Raw genomic sequence first — 12,867 nt, forward strand, 5'->3', positions numbered from 1 at the left:
AATCTCATCAAATGAGTCCAAGAAAATGTTCCTGTTATTCTGTGAAAATATTGGCATGGGGTGAAATTCAAACCAATATTTTTGGAGTCACAGAAATAATTTATTTTGGGCCTTTGATTTAAATCAATAATATATTTGGGTTGGAATTATTTCTGTTATATAAGAAATAATGTTCAAATATTTTGTAAGTTTGCATGTGACCTTGGACTAGCTCTCTGAGCTCACATAAAAATTTACAGAAAGTTTTAAAATGGTTTAGTTTCCAAACTAAATCAAAACAAAATAATAGAAATAGAAAAGAAAAATAAAAGAGAGAGAGAAGGACTAACCTGGTGCCACCAACCGGCTCAGCTCCTGTGCTGGTCCAGCACTGTTGGTCTAGCCCACTGCTGTAGTGGCCCAGCCCAGCGCCGCCTCCTTCAACCTCGTGCCAGAAGGCACGAGGGCATGTGCCCGCGGTGCGCCAGCACGCGCACGGCCACCGACGGCCACCTCCTGCTTGCCGCTTCGCCCTGGCCCTCCTTGGCGCTGCCACGCACTCCCCTCGACCCTCTGCACTTTTCCCCTCCACGCAGCTCTCTCCCCTCCCCTCTCTGCTCTCTTCCCGAGCGGAGCCCATCGCCGCCGTTCGCCATAGCTGCAGCCACCGTGCTCCCATCGCCTCCCCGTGCTGTCCAACACCTCCGTCGCGACTCCCTCGACCTCCTCGACGAACCGCACGCCGTCGGACGCCCCACAGCTTCATCATCTTTGACGTCTTCATCATCGGCCGCCGGAGATCCCCTTCGCCGCTCCGCTCGCTCCAGTGCTTCCCCGAGCTCGTCGACCCGCCCAGCGTGCTCACCGTGAGCTCCTGTCCTGAACCCCCCTCTCTTTTGCCTCGTTTGCCCGCCGTAGCTACCGCGTCACCTGCGCCCGTACGTGCTGCCGCCTATGCTCACCGTCGACATGCCCCTGATGACCAAATGGCCCGGCTGTCGTGTCTAACATGCTTGCTGCCTCGCGTAGTTGCCGTAGGTGCTAAGCACGCACCGCCACGTCCACCACAACCGCATCCCCGCCCGCGCCCGAACGCCGGCCGCCGCCCCGAGCTCGTTTCCGACAACCTCCGGCCTCCCTAGCCACTGCTGCTTGCTGCGCTGGATTTGGGCGCTCTCCGCCACTCATTTGGGCGCCCCGTAGGTGCTCCCCGCCACTCATTTGGGCGCCGGGAGAGCGAACCCGAGCCCTCCGCCGCGTCTGTGGACGCCGGCGACTAACCGCCGGTGGGTTTGACCCCGCTGACCAGGAAGTTTGACATCCCGCGGGTCGCCGACAAGTGGGCCCTGGCCCCAGCTAATCCTAGTTTAGTTTTTAGTTAAGTTTAATTAACTCCAGTGACATTTTTTAGTTAGTAGTAGTTTAACACTAATTAACTTAGATTAGTTAGTTAGTCACTGACGTGTGGACCCCACACGTCAGGTTTGACCTAGATCGGTCCTGTTGACCACTGACATCACAAAGACTTCACCCTGACGCAATGCTGACGCAATAAATAATTTACTGGATTTATTCTTATACAGGAAATTCCAAAAAATGCCCAAAACTTCTAAAAATCATAGAAATTAATCTGTAACTTCAAATGCAAGGATTTATATATGAAAAATGATCAGAAAAATCCAATCTTTCCATCTGTAATGGTTTCATGCATGTCAGAACACTTTAACCTTGCTGTTTAAGTGAAACAAGCTAATGCATTAATATGACTTCATATCATGGGCTTTCATTTGAATCTTTGATTCAAATGGACTCAAACCAACCTGTTTTAGAATGCATTAGCCAGAACACACCCATATTGCCATGTCATAGCATGAATCATATTGTTGCATATTGCCATGTGATGATTGTGTTCCGATGTGTCTTTCTGGTAGGTTCTGGCTCCGAGGATACCCGCGAATATCCGACTGAAGGGCACTATCCTACTACCACTCCATCAGGCAAGCAAAACCCCCTTGTTCATTCCGATACAATCCCACTCTCTCGCTTCTACTCTCTTTTACTGCATTAGGACAACATCGATTCAACTGTTAGATGCTGCGGTAGCTGAACCCCTTTTCCTCTGCATGACCTGTCATTGCCACAGTAAATAGATGAAACCCACTAGCATGAGTAGGAGTTGTTTGAGCCTTGATGTGCCTACTCATTCATGCTTGTTTGTCATGCTTGCTACTGCTTAGAGTTGAGTCAGGTCTGATTCATCGGGAATGAATTGGAATGGTGATGAACATGTCCTACTGTGTGTGAGCTATGTGTGTGAACACGATTTGGTAAAGGTAGCGGTGAGAGGCCATGTAGGAGTACATGGTGGGTTGTCTCATTGAAACCGTCCTCAGGAACTGAGTTCTGTGTTTGTGATCCATGAACAACTACTACCACACATTGGGATCCTTAATTGACTCTCTCGGCTTCTTAACACCCTTGTCCTCTGTCCAGGAGTTGCAAGTAGTTTCTGGTGTTTGTAGTATGCTGGAGGCCGTGCGCAGCGCTGACCCGCGGGGTGGGCTGTGATGCGGTAGGCACGTGGAACGGTGTACTGGGCGCCCGTTTGGTGTCTCGGGAACCCTGCTCACATCGTTCGGGGCCGTATGTGGAAACTTCGGCCGGACTCCCTGTGGATGGAACCTGAATAGGCGATAAACCTGGACTAGAGACTTGAGTGTTTAGGTAGGCCGTGGCCGACACCCTCGCCAGGCTTCCGCGTGAAGGTTGGCGAGATACATGACGTGTACATGGCGGTAAGTGGCGAGAGCGTGTGTGAAGAAGTACACCCCTGCGGGGTTAACATCATCTATTCGAATAGCCGTGTCCTCGGTAAAGGACTTCTGGGTTGCCTATAACAGTTCATAGATAACTTGAAGTGGATACTCTAAAACTCGCAAGATAAGCGTGAGTGCTATGGATGGCGTTCTCGTAGGTAGACCGGAGCGGATCCATAGTGGTGTATTGATATGGTGAATATGTGGCCTCGTGTGCGCCACCTCAAAGAGTTACCAACAGTCGTAGTTCAGGATAGCCACCGAGTCAAAGCTGGCTTGCTGCAGTCAAACTCCATCACCCCTTTGTTGATACCGATGCATATGTAGATAGTTCTGATGTAAGTCTTGCTGGGTACATTTGTACTCACGTTTGCCTATTTTATGTTTTGTAGAGAGACTTCAGTCTCTCTAGTAGTTCTGCGTGGACTTTGACATTTAGCTTGTTACCTCAGCTACGATCTTGTACCCTTGGGAGGGTCTTGTAGATAGTCGGGCTTCTCAGCCTTTTTCATTTGTAGATGTCTATACTCAGACATGTTAAGCTTCCGCATGTGCTTTGACTTGTATGCTCTGAATGTTGGGTCATGAGACCCATGTTTGTAATATCTCGCTCCTCGGAGCCTATTGAATAAATACTTTGAGTCGTAGAGTTTTGTTGTGATGCCATGTTGTATTTACACATATCGAGCATATTGTGTGTATGATTGAAATGCTTGGTATGTGTGGGATCCGACAACCTAGTTGTTTATCCTTGGTAGCCTCTCTTATGGGGAAATGTAATCTTCTGTTTCCATGAGCCATAGTAGTCCGCTACAGCCCGGTTCACCGGAGTCCTGCTAGCCCAGCACTACTGATCCGGAACACTTGACTGGCTGGCATGTGATTCACTTTGTTCCTGTGTCTGTCCCTTCGGGGAAATGTCACGCGGTGACATCCGGAGTCCTGCCTAGCCTGCTACAGCCTGGTTCACTGGACTCCTGTTAGCCCAGTGCTACAGCCCGGATTCGCACGCTACTGACCAACATGCTCGATGTTGATTCATGTATGCCTGTCCCTGTAAGTTAGTGCCACTTTGGGTTCACGACTAGTCATGTCGGCCCGGGTTCTCTGTCATATGGATGCTAGCGACACTATCATATACGTGAGCCAAAAGGCGCAAACGGTCCCGGGCCATGGTAAGGCGACACCCGTGGGAATACCGTGTGTGAGGCCGCAAAGTGATATGAGGTGTTACCGGCTAGATCAATGTGACTTGGAATCGGGGTCCTGACAAAAGAGTATGTCGAAAGAGCAACAACTGAACGGTTAATTCTAGTACAATGTATACGGTCTTTCAATGTGCATGAAATCATCACCTTTATATATAAATTCTCCAAAGACCGAAATCATCGCAACAAGCCAACAATTTTGTTCAGATCAAAACTAAACATTCCGATATATAAGATCTTGACAGCATCTAGCAGCATTGATAGGCTATCCATGGACAAACTCTTCATTGAGCATATAACATAATATTAGTACCCAAAGTGTACACCAAGATGATGTAAAACTTATGCGCACAAATGAAAAATGCAGCTTATGATTACAAATGTGTAGATGATAACATACGGTACCTGAAAAAGTGTGGAGCCAAACACCAACTTGTTGTGATCATCAAACGGATCACGAATTACACCCAAGGTCTCCAGTTTGGGCGCAGAGACAACAATTATTTGCGAAGGTCTATAACAATTTTGAAGGAGCAACCTTTGAAGTGAAGGGGCATCTTCGATGATAAGCTGCTGTCCTTCAAAACAAATTCCAATGCTTTTAAGGCAAGGCGACTTTATTTTGAGACAACTAATAGGGATTTCTATTCCCAAAACAATCAGCAAGCGCTCCAGGGTAGGGAAACTGGAGTGGATGATGCTGTGCAGTGAGGCCTCCGACAGATAAACCACCACAAGCGAAAGTTTTTTAGAAGTGGGAGTTGAAGCATTTGTACCAGATCGTCTGTTAGATGGCACCGGGCGAAGGTGGTGGTGTGGAGAGAGGAGGAAAGCCGCGAGATGGACAAGGGTGGTGTGGACACGAGTTCTTGGTGTGTTCGTGGCATGAAACTTTCGTGGTAATGGTAGAACTCAAACTGCTGGAGTTTTCTGAATTCAGGGGATGTCAGCCAAGCGTCCACCGTGCCGGGTATGGACAACAGGTAGCATGTTGGGATGCAGAGGCGTTGGACGAGGCCCTGCTGGCGAGAGGAGATGATGGCTCTCAGGATATCAAATTCAGGAAGGACAGATATCTGACGACAGTCGGGATTGAGGGGCGCGGTGCACCATAGAGGGCGCCAGCGAGTTGAGAGGACTTGTGTGCGGCAGCAATCCTTGGTGGGGATAAGCGAGATGATCTCCTCAAGGATGATGTCCGGGAGATCGTTGATGCGGTCCACCGGAGATTCTACCGGTTCCTCAGATCCGGGTAGGGGCGGCTCGCCGCTTCTCCCCGCACTGCCGGGTGTGGGATCTACAACCGGCGTCGCCACTGGCGGGAGCCTCATCTTCTTGGCGCTGGGGCCAGCCGACTCCATTTTCCTTGTGGGCATCACGCCGAGCTCACGAGTTTGAGCAGAGTAGCCAGAGACGAGCCTAGTGGCAGTGCGAGTGGGGAAGAAGGAGGGCTGAGGTTTTCTGTAGGAGTGGAAGAAGAGGAGTAGGCGTTTTCTGTACTAGTGAGGAAGAAGGTGAGTGGGGATTTTCTGGACGAGTGAGGAAGATGGGGAGCGGGGGGAATTGGGGGGCGACGGAAGCGGGAGAGTCCAGCGAGCTATAGTATAAGTGGAAGCAAGGAGGAAGGAGGGTTTTTCTGGGATCGCCCCCTCTTCAAGAAATATGGGCTTCTCCTCGCAAAAAACAAAAACAAATGGGCTTTAAGATGGATAGGCTTTTGTACCGGCCCAGTCGGCTGCCCGTGTTTCATACTGGAGGCCTTAACACTAGAGGCAGACCGAGACACTCTCCAGCTTATTTCCCATTCGGAAGAAAAAAAGGAGACGCCTCCAGCTTATGGCTACTCATCGGTAACCTTTTTCAACTTGTCATCCACCAAATTAGAGGATGCAGTACAGGATGCAGACACTCACATTGGTCGCGTAGCGCGGCAAAGTGAGGTGTCAAATAACAGGCCTACAATATACTTACTAGATTGTGAAGGTTCACAGGCTAGTCAACATTTACATTAAACTAAACTTTCAGAAGATACAGTATGCATAGTAACATTCAGAAGAACAAAACTTCAGCATGTTTATGCATCTCAATGATTCGCCATACTATAACCAATACAAAGCTGCGAGAAGGTGTGGAAATACAGAAAATCGGTCGATGCATCTCTGAGCAAAGGGCCTCCCTGTGCACGCATTAATTTCCTTAATTTTCTGGGCATGCTTGTTTCTTATCAATGTTGCGAGCACTTTGAAATCATCTTCATTGTCCTGAATCCATATTGTGCAGTTCCCCTGAAATCGTCTTCATTGTCCTGAATCTGAAAAGATAGGAAAACAATAACTATACTTAAACGGTGTTGCAAAACAGTAGAACATATCAATAGATCGGCCTGACAAAACATGATCATCTGGACGAAGAAGATACTGACCTGCCTGAGGAAGATTATATATAATTTCATAAGTCCTTGGTTGATTTCCACCTTCGGCTGCACTGCTTGTTTGCTACTCCACACATGACAGGATCGTTCCGCACTGCAATCAGCAAGTCAACATACGAATAAGCTTATTTCATCTTGCGGTGGAGATTGTACCTAGTATTAATGTAGGAATACCTGGAGCACCATGAGGTTAGCGGACAGCAGGTAGATGCAGCCGTATAAGTTTTGTGCGGTGGTACCAAAATTGAGGTTTGTATCCCCTCCCATTATGAGAATTCTTCTTGAAGTTGGTAGAATATGACGGCTTGTTCTTTGCATCAAACTTGCCTTCCCCCTAAGATTTGTTCTTGTTGTTTTGGGGCTGGTTGGGCTGGAAGTTCTTCTCGTGTACCATGTGGGCACTAGAAGCTCCCTCAGCGACCCAAGCACGTGTGTCTTTTGCTCTCGCCTTCTCTTCAAAATGAAGAGTGCTAATGAGATGCAAAATGGAAAACTCATGTCTCTTGTTTTTCAGAGAAGTAGCAAAATTGTTCCACGAAGGTGGAAGCTTGGCAATGATGATCCCAGCAACAAATTTGTCCGGCAACACACACTTGAAGTACTCAAGTTCCTTAGTGAGTGAATGTATCTCATGAGTCTGCTGAACAACAGAGCGCTCATCACTCATCTTGTAGTCACATAATTGCTCCTTGACGTACAACTCGTTGCCAGCACCCGAGGCCCCAAACGTGGCCTCGAGCACAACCCACTTGTCTTTGCCGCTGTCAAACAACATATATGAATCCACAATGGAATCGTCAAGAACACTCAGCAGGGAGGCTTTGAAGAGGGTATCCATGTTCTCAAAAGCTTCCTGTTGTGTAGGATTAAGATCGCCCTCAGGCTTACCCTTAGTGGCGTCATAGTGGTACATGATCTGAAACCAATATACTGCTCTTGTGCACCACCTTTTATATTGCACCCCCTTAAAAGTAGGCGGCTTCAAAAGCGTAGCAAAACCACTCGGAGTAAATTGCCTATAATCAGGTTTTTGGATTGGACTGTTGAATATATGAGCAATTTACTATGATATGTAATCTGAATCAACAGTAAATAGATCATGACGACAATTGCAAAGATGAAAGTAATGATGCGGACTAAACCAGGGGGACAGAATCACAGACTGTACAGCGGGAGCAGAACCGCTGTGGTTGATGTTGTCACTCATGTCGTTGATGAAGAGGTTACCAAGGTCGGGGAAGAAGGCTGCCATTGAGGAAGTCGTCGCTAGCAGAAGTCACAGGAGTGTGCTCCCCAAAAACCTGATCGCCCCTCTCCCGTACAGGATCACGAAAGGCGGGGTTCGGAGGACTGTTGTCCCTTCTCGCGGTGCACGCCGGAAGGAGGGATGGAGAAGAATTGCGTGGCGGCGCTAAGATATGGAACGGTGCGAAACCATATGATACAGCGGCGGCTAGGGTAGAGCCTGTTAGGTCGGCCGTGCGAGTAAGACCAAGTACTATATAATAGTAGGCCTTTGGCCCAAACCCCACGTCCAAGTCAATAATAGCCCCACTATCCAAAAGAATCAGAAATGGTTGAGTAATTAATGTGTCCGTTAATTATTAGTTAATGACTTAATAAATTTTGCGACTCACACCACACTTAGAGCATGGTTAATAGTATAGCCAATATCCGGCTATATGAAGTTGACACATCATCTAGAAGCAACCTAATACGTAGCCTGCTTACAATAGTTAGTCCCTTTAGTATAATACTATATCATTAATAATGGCCCCACCTTTTGTCTCACAAAGTATGTGTAGTCTGAAATGCCGGGCGTGCAGCGGGCGGTGCCCTCGATCGGCGCGCCGCTTCAACGGCGGAAGCAGTGAGAGGTCGCGTCGCCCTGACTTGCCATCAATGTGGAGCGGCGGGCTCAGCTGGCGCCGGGCGGGAAGGTTTTGATTTTTGATTCAGTTGTTGTGCTACTACCGTCCAATATTCGCGTGTGGTTGTTCCTAGAATAAAAAAAGGAGGTACTCCTACTTATGTTACTCCCACTATGGCTAGCCTTGCGCTTGGCTCTTCGCTTCTTCCGGAAGTCGAACAATAAAGGTGGTACTACAGTACTACTTCTGGCAATCTAACACCAAATGAACTGCTGCACGTCCACCCCTTGTAAGCAAAAGTTTCTCGTGCTGAGAGCCACCACACACGCGTTGGCGAGGGAGAAGGCGTAGTAAGGAAGCTTCTCGTTGTTCTGCGAGTTGACGGGACACATCAAAGTTATTTAGTAGATCGTACTCTCTCCAAAAAAGGGCTGACCATGTCATGGATACCATCCTGTGCTCCGTCGTTGAGTAGGTGCCATCGAAGTGGACGACTCACTTACGCACTGCTTTCTGATTATCTCCATTTTCTTGCATGACACGTGCACCTTGATGCTAGATGTCTCGCATGTTGGCAAAAGGATGAACAGACCTCACGTAAAAAAGAGTGGAAGAACATAGATTCCCGACGGTCGAGAAGGAGCAAGGAACCTCACGGTGGAGCGTCTGCAAGGAACCTTGCGCGTTTTCCCCTATTTTTTTGCCGCCTGCCCTCCTATAAACAAATAAAAGAACATGAACTCTTCGCTAACCACTAGAGACAATACATCAGGATGCTAAGTTGAAGATATTTTATTAGTTTATATTGATAACCACGCAAGAAGTCACACATGTAGAGGACGCATGCAGCCACGCATGTACACACGCCAATGCACTAACTCATGCCGATCCAACTCATGCACAAACGCGCACAGCATGGAGCACGCAACACACGTACACAAAAGATGCATGCACACACACTCGGCCGCAGAATGCACGTGAATAACACATGCATGCGCACACACTCGGCTGCATGGAGGCGTGCACCATCGGCGGTGACGTCCGGTTTGTCGTGCTACGTCGAAGCTCGCACACAACGGCGCCTACGCATCTCTTGCAGCACCTCTTTGCCGTCGTTGCTCAACGACAAGCCGGAGTCAAAGACGAACGCAGCGTCGGCTTTAGAGCTAGCACCGATGGAAAAGCACGCCCGCTGCACGCACACGAGCACGTACGGAGTGCCCATGACGTGGTCCGTCCCCAGTCGCCTCTACTCCTTCTGCGCATGTTGTCTATGAAGGCGGCTTCATGCCTAATGATGATGTGGGTGAGATCTTCTAGGACTTAGATGATGACGAGGAGGGTGTCTCCAATAGCGTTCTTCGGCTCGCACCTCTTGCATCACGGTGGTCGAGCTTGGAGTCATTCATCTGGTACACGTGGCATCTCAGATCTGGACACAAGGTGACGTGCACCATCAAGGGGGTCAGGGCGGACGCGACCTCTCACTGCATCCACCATTTGAAGCGGCACGACGGCCCAGGGCGCCGCCCGCTGCACTCCCAGCTGTACCCACCTCCTCGCCGCATTCAAAAATGTATACACGTGCAAGGCACGTCTTAATATAACAGAGTGATTTTGGTAAAAGGGAAAAGAAGTAATATATGTGCTAATAGATTCAAAGAAAAAGAAATTATAGTGATGTATAAATGCCGATATTAGTTCAATATTGTAAAAGCGGGAAGTAGTATTCATGCCATAAAACTGTATGTTCATTTAAAAAGAACTGCACATTGCTTCACTTTTTCCACGTGTTCTTTTTTAGAAATATCCACATAATCCTACTAAACCATCTCGACTGGGCTCAATCAAACCATCTGGTGGTCATGTGGTAACATAGCCCATTGGAGCTAGTTATGAGCTAGTTATGCGGGTCTAACAAAGGGGTTTGATGTAGGCGAGGAGGCGTGTTCAGCCGGCGTGCAGCGGACGGCGCAGTACTATTCAATTTGACAACTACTACTAGTATATTATAAAAAACAAAGAAGAGTAGTAGAGATAGACATAAGAGTAGAGACTACGGAGGAGCACCATCTACTGCTTTGTGGGCTAGTCCTGCGCTCCATTCGGCGGCCGCAACGTCCCCTACAGCCACTCCCTCCTTCGCTCCATTCGGCGGGCGCTGTTGAAATTTGGGGAGTGCAATCTCGTGACTGCTAGCAGCGACGACTTCTTCCCCGACCTTGGCAACCTCTTCCTCAATGACATGGGCGACAACCTCAACTCCAATGGTGCTGCTACCGTTGCACCTTATGTGTGTTCTTTCCTTCCTGTTTGAAATCGTGGTAGAATTGATGTTTCCAGTCTGTGTCCTAGATTCGATCAGTTCATCTACTATGCTAGTCCACATGATTAGTTTAATCTCTGTTATAGCCGTCATGATTTATTTTGTGCTTATTCGGACTAAATCTCGTAGTAACTTGCTCATATATTCAACTGGTGCAACGTCCCCTACAGCCACTCCCGTTTCATGGACAGCTTAGTCGATGCCTCCAAAGAGCCCTTCGTCTACTGCTATGAGTGCTCGATGCCGTTTTGGGGCTCGCCGCGGACATCGTGCATCACCTCACGCAGGCATGCGGCGATCACTACTGGCCCTTGGTGGAGAACATCAAGTACGAGACGTGCTACCCATTCACCGTGCCGGAGTTGCTGGAGGATCACCGCCGCCTACTAGTCTCGGAGGAGGACGACATCGTCTTCCTCTTGATCATGGGCACCGGCGATGCCCGCGCAGGCCGCCGCCCTGTCTCTATAGTGTGCGTCAGGGGCGACGCCGCTGACACTAACACTGACACGAGGCCGATGTACTGGTGCGTGCTCACTGTTACTACCCCTCAGAGGTACGTGGGCAGCGACACTGGCTGGGCTGGCTACATCAAGCTGACTAGGACCGTGTAGAGCTGGGATCTTCCCGCCGATGTGGACGTGGAAGACGCATGGTATGATTTGGCCCCGAACAAGGTGCACGGGGACTCCAAGGAGGTTTACCTGGACATATGCATTACCAAGTTAAATGTTGATCATTAGTCTTCGCTCAATGTAATCCGTTGTCTAAGCATGTGGAGACTTCCATGCATGATCTTGCTCTATTGGAGTATCGCGCATGAATAAAAGTGTATCCATTTATGGTTTAGTCTAGAATCTTCCATGTATGATTTTTTTACTACAGTATTGGTGAAAGATTTATGATGAACCATTTCTTACATCTCCTCTGCCCCCTTCCAAGTCATCCTTATTTAATCCCTCCGTCTAGGTGTATAAGGGCATGGTTAATACTTAATAGTATAGCCAACTGTTGACTATAAGAAAGTGCCGTGTCATCTGTAGCCAACATGTATAACAATCGATACTCAAAAACTAATTCTTAAAGATCATTTCTTGCAAAGCTCAAAAAGTGTTATTTCTTCACAAGTTTTGGATGCAGGTTGAACAGTTGAACGCTTTTGTTTGCAAAAGATACTTTTTTATCTATTTCACCCGGATGTTTGTGAGCTCTAGAGATGAAATAATATTCGAAGAACAGTTTTGCTATGTCTTAGTCGACTGAGACTTCGTTATGTCTCAGTCGATGATATAGTCCTTTTATTTTGCATGGAGATTAGTACAAAAAATTTATTTTCAGTTTTTTTATTTTTCTTCTTATACTATATCATTTGACTGAGACTTGGACTAAGACCTAGCCACACCCTTCGAAGAAACCTATCGATACACATTACACATGAGATGACCCCCACATCCTTTGTCAAAATAAACAACTCCCCGATCAATGCATTTCACTATTCCGTGCAACGCACATGCACCTTACTATAGATTAGTACGACCAAAAATTGAACAAACATTATATACAGTATGATAAATGCTGATGCATGTCACCTAAAATTATATCATTGAAAACTATGTTCAAATACTAATCCAACGATATAGTTTTTGTTGACATGCACTAACATTTCATTAGTTAAATCTTCAGTCAAATCCAATGGGGGACTAATAAACCACGACCGATGTAGTACTAGTGTAGAGGGCGGCGCTGCACGCGAGTCTCGCGACAGTAAAGCCGTCATATCACAAAACCCAACCACTAATAAGTGGCCTGCTAAAATAAACGGACAAGCAACCATCACATCCCTCTGTCTTGATTTTTCTAGAAGAGAGGTGAGGTAGCAGCAGTGTACTGTTCATGCGGATCCTACTGATATTGGCCGTTGGGTTTAGAAGATCAACGGTCATGATTGATGTTGTTAGTCCTACTTAAAATTGGTACACTATATAGTAATATATATAGTAGTATAGATATAGATATAGATATAGATATAGAAACCCGCGTGGAATGCGAGAAACCAACTCCGGCCACACACGTCCATTCAGGAGCAGGACGCCGGCCAAGCTCCTCCTTCCACCATTTTTTCCACTCTTTCGGCGGCATCCGACGAGCAGGAAGAGCAGTTCTTCGGCATAAAAGTCGTCTGGGTGGCCCGCCGAGCCCGACAGCTCGCTTCTCCACCTACCTAGCCTAGCCCGTC

Source organism: Aegilops tauschii, chromosome 5 (assembly GCF_002575655.3).
Source record: "Aegilops tauschii subsp. strangulata cultivar AL8/78 chromosome 5, Aet v6.0, whole genome shotgun sequence".
NCBI lineage: Eukaryota > Viridiplantae > Streptophyta > Magnoliopsida > Poales > Poaceae > Aegilops > Aegilops tauschii.